Source organism: Lissotriton helveticus, chromosome 12, assembly GCF_964261635.1.
Source record: "Lissotriton helveticus chromosome 12, aLisHel1.1, whole genome shotgun sequence".
NCBI classification, from domain to species: domain Eukaryota; kingdom Metazoa; phylum Chordata; class Amphibia; order Caudata; family Salamandridae; genus Lissotriton; species Lissotriton helveticus.
Genome location: NC_136073.1, coordinates 276,335,833 through 276,341,138, shown reverse-complemented (window position 1 = coordinate 276,341,138; position 5,306 = coordinate 276,335,833).

The window sequence follows — 5,306 nt, the reverse complement described above, 5'->3', positions numbered from 1 at the left end:
AGACGCCTGAGAGCCAGGTCTCGTGGGCGTTGACACTGAAGGCATAGAATGTGAAGATTGTGCCACAGGCAAGGCCAGCTTTTTCTTTTTCTGAAGAAAAGGCGAAGGCAAGTCTTGAACACTCCCACGCTTGGAAGGAACAGTGGAACAGCCTGACTGAAGACTTACTGCGTCTGACAGAACATCTTCTTTATCTTGGAGGCGCTTCAACCATATAAGAAGGCGACCTTCCCTGTCTCTGAGAGTCTTAGAAGGAAGAGCTCTACAGATTTTACATTCATCCACCTTGTGGTCAGGGTACAGGCAGTAAATACACTTTTGGTGGGGGTCCTTCTCAAACAAACGTAGTTTCCCACATGAAGAGCAAGCTCTAAACAAGGACTTCTTACTTGACATTCTTGGAAAAATAAGTTGAAGAGACAAACTTTGAAGAAAACTGAGCAGAGCTCAGGGAGACTCCCTTCACACGACGTGCGGTAGAAAATCTGAGGGCTTGAGCTTCTGAGGAGAAGGTTCTAGAGGGTGCGTGAGCCTGATTGGCTGCAGTTTGGACCAACATAATGACACTGATATGTTACAAATGAGTTTTTTCTCTTATACTGTCTTCCTATGGAAGTTACCATTGTAGAGGTTTTTACAGTGTATTATCTCTATTTTATTATTATATGATATTATCATTTATGTTATATTAGCATTATTGCTATTTTTTATATACCGTGGGACTCCCACTTCGACGACGGGGAATATTCAAGCATGTGAATCTATGAAAGACACCCCTAATACTGGAGAAACTAAGGCTCCTGACCATATTTTAGAAGACTGCACCATGAGTTTAAAAATCAAGATTACTGCTTAATCTGAGTGCAGAGAATCCACCCTGATGGTTTCTAATATGCATGTCATAGCAATTGCTATGCCCCCTCCTCTCCCAACTGCTCTGTCCTACCTTACTAGCTTCTATGATGGTGGAAAAGCAATGGCTATATCCGGAGATGTCTGTTCGTGAAGCCAGGTTTCAGTCATAAAACAGACATCTGGTTTCTCCTGATCTAGGAGAGTCCATATTTCCAGCGCATGTTTTGGAATCGACCGTGCCTTAAAGTACATATCCTTCACAATTAACAACATTAGTGAACGCAACCACCCACCTTGTTTCCCCCAAATAAACCAGCTGCAGCAAGGTATACAGAAGGAGTGCAGACCTTGTTGGGCATGCACCCTCCAGTTGGTTTACTTCCACATAAGGAACTTCCAGGCGTCACAGTGTTATATTCCTGAGTTGAAACACCATTTTCCAGCTGTGACCTTCTGCACATATTTGCATGCACGACAATGTTGGATTAGTTTCTCTGAAACTAAACTTGTTGTCACATCTAGCTTGGCACAACATTAGCACAAAGCCCTGAACATCATGTACAAGGTCTTGTTTCGCACTACGTAAAAATGTCCTCACTATCTTCATCCACAGGCGACAGGGCTATCTACATATCCATAACTTCACTAATCTATGAGCACATCGCAAGGCCGCTTTCTATTAAAAAGATGAGCATCCTGATAGATTAGTAGAGGAGGCACTTCCGCTTACATCCAGGTCCTTGTATGCTGAGAAATCACTATGCAGCGGTCTGACATCTTGTGGGGGGTGTCCAGTTATTGACCAAAAGGGGTCCTTCAAGTCTATCCCCTCAGGTAATGGGGGTTGGATCGTTCCTTGGGGGATTCTTGGCTCCACACCTACACACACTCTAGGTACACTTAGAGTAGGGTTCCCATAGTAGAAGTACGCTCAATTACTGCTTTGTTTTATATGCCTGCTTATATATATTGCTTAGCAACATGGTGGAACTATATCTACCATTCACGCTTTTAGTGCTTGTAATCACGTTTATTTGCTTCTATCTACTACTCATTGCAGCACATGTATTTTATGGAAGAATAACATTGGTATAATAATTATTATTGAAAATGTCCCACTGTGTATTCTCTGTATATTTCTCTGAGAATAAGTGAGCATGAGTGACTGAGCAAAAAGTTCTGTACTGTTTCCACACTTCCTTAGAGGTCACGGTTGCCATTTTTAGTGGTTGGCAGAAAACCATTCACTTCCTGATAGGTTAGGGGGGCTTATTGTAGCACTGTGAGCTAGCTGGTCTACAGACCAACACATCCTGCGGGGTTGTCTGGAATCAGTCTTGACACCAAGTCCCTAGTTTATGTTGTCCAAAGAATGCTCAGATCCTGCGGATTAGTAGGAACCCCACAACATGGCCCAGCCAACATTGGTTAAGCTCTTATTTAATAGTCAAATCTGAGCAGTTCAGTCGTGTTTTCTCAGAGACCCCTAATCACATTTTAACCGGAGACGTCCATAGTAGGAAGGGAAACAAATCTGCCTCAGCTGAGAAGGTATACCCTACGTATTGGCAGTAGGTTAACTCAAGCTTGGAGGAATAGAAGTTCTTACATTGTGAATACCATATCTGTTTAATATTTCAGCCAATTACTACAGCTGTGACAATGACTGAACAAGCTGAGGATGTTGAACAGATAGTTAGGCTAAATATTTCAGAAAATTGCAGACAGGCCATTACGATGAAATTATTACAACATGGCCTCCTGGCAACGGGTGGAGATGTTACCTTCGCGGTTGAGGCACACAAAGCATTCAGAACGGTGGGATTTTATTCTTAAGTTAAGTTTCCTGACTGCAAACGCGCACACACACGGTTATTTCATGAATACATTGAAGTTGAACCACCTGATGAGTATTTCCCATATGTGGACTTAGAAGTCCTGTTAACTTACCAAGAGCACATTAATTGGTTTAAAGGCGCCCTCCCCATAACACAGCGGTAGAAAAGGGGGTGGTAATGGACGGAGCATCTGAATCAATCAAACACTCACACCCAGTCAAAAGATCTGGGTTTAATCCATCACCGTTCTTTAGCCCACTCTGCCACCCCAGTTCAGACATGGCTATATGCAAATCAGTCTGACCCTGTGCCTCATGGGAACAGTCCAGCCCGAACTGCCAAGCCATGTCTTCCCTGGACCGGAAACAAGCTTCCGAGGACCGGTTTCTGGCATTCCAGCCGTCTTCAGCCCGGCTTGCTTGAATCCAGTGGCAAAGTGAGCAAGGGACTCACGTCTGAGCATACCCTGCCACACTTATGGCGGCCAAAAGTGGTACAAAAGGGGGTGGTAATGGACAGAGCATCTGAATCAATCAAAAACTCACACCCAGTCAAAAGATCTGGGTTTAATCCATCACCGTTCTTTAGCCCACTCTGCCACCCCAGTTCAGACATGGCTATATGCAAATCAGTCTGCCCTGTGCCTCATGGGAACAGTCCAGCCCGAACTGCCAAGCCATGTCTTCCCTGGACCGGAAACAAGCTTCCGAGGACCGGTTTCTGGCATTCCAGCCGTCTTCAGCCCGGCTTGCTTGAATCCAGTTGCAAAGTGAGCAAGGGACTCACGTCTGAGCATACCCTGCCACACTTATGGCGGCCAAAAGCGGTACAAAAGGGGGTGGTAATGGACGGAGCATCTGAATCAATCAAACACTCACACCCAGTCAAAAGATCTGGGTTTAATCCATCACCGTTCTTTAGCCCACTCTGCCACCCCAGTTCAGACATGGCTATATGCAAATCAGTCTGACCCTGTGCCTCATGGGAACAGTCCAGCCCGAACTGCCAAGCCATGTCTTCCCTGGACCGTAAACAAGCTTCCGAGGACCGGTTTCCGGCATTTCAGCCGTCTTCAGCCCGGCTTGCTTGAATCCAGTGGCAAAGTGAGCAAGAACACAGAACACGTAAGACTCGGTCCGCTCAGCAGAGAAGGAGCGACTTTGCAATTTTTTGTTATCGGGTGTAAAACATCACTGTCTGTCTGATGTTTTTAAATGTTGTGTGTTGGTCATGTGAATTAATACTAAGAAATGTCACTGGATTCAACACAACACCCATTAAGCACTTATTAGGCACAAAATTAAGGGTGCACATTCAAAGTTTAAGGACGCCGAAATTTGATTATGAATTTCTCTTGTTTCAGCAGTTTGACCATACAAGGAAAAGGTCCTCATAGTATGGTTTGTATGTAAATTTGCATGCTTTTCAAAACAACAATGTGATTTGTATATGCCAATAGGCTGTTTATTATAACCAGCAGGGAAAGCCAATTGACCTTTCGGGGAAATTTGTGGCTGAGACATGTCGACCGATTAGACACTTGGGACCATTATATCCTAATTTAAGTGTCACTTTTCATACTTTTAATCTAGCCCCATAACCTACGCCATCAAATAACTTTTTAGGTTTTAGAGGTTATTTTAACTCACCAAGATCCCCTGCCTTCACTCACAGTTATCACAGAACTCCGCTTACAAACAAGTTGAGTCCACTCACACACCTTATGTGTATGAGTGAGGGTCCAATGATGAAGCAAGCCACAGGTGGTACTTGTGGGTGAGGACCCTATTAAATGAATATATATATATCTTTAATTATTTTTTTTCTTCAATGTGGTACGAGTTGGAGCGCGCAGCAGCGGGTGCAGGCGTTGGGCCGAACCAAGGCCAATACAATTTTCATCACAAAGAACGCCGCACTTTGGAATCTTGCAATGGTGATCTTTATTGCTGATACAGAGCCAGTCTGTCACACCGACGCGTTTCGGCCAACTCGGCCTTTCTCACGGTAGGGGGCACTACTCTCATCTCTGCATTTGTCTTTTCCTGTGTATACCCATCCCAACGTCTTCTGGGATTTGTAGTGTAATTAAAAACAATGCTAGATCCCTCTATGACAGATTCAATTTACGCAACCATTGATATGTAGTGCATACCTTACTTACATTTGTTCGCTGACAATTTTCATGTATATAGTAGTAAAACATTATGACTGTAGTAGATATCATTGTCCATACATACTCCTTTATGTAAAGGGTTGTCAATTTCAGTCTGTATTGGGTTTAGTACCCCATATTATAGTCGTTTTATTTCTTCTTCTTTTTTTGCCTTGTTCCACCAATGTTTCTCATAGTTTATTGTTAGATTTGCAAAACTTTTCGAAAAGTCCAGTTCTTTTAATGTTTTTGGACTTATTATAGATGCACATAATATTCCTCATCAAAATTCATTCCTTTCAGGATCTTGGTGCGAAGCCTGATGATGTATTTGGATTCAAGATATCTTCATTTCTTTTTTCTGTCACCTAATCTTTCGCTTATTTCCACAGTGTCTATGCCAAAAGAAAAAAAAATATATATATATACACACACACGTATATTTCCATAAAAACTCT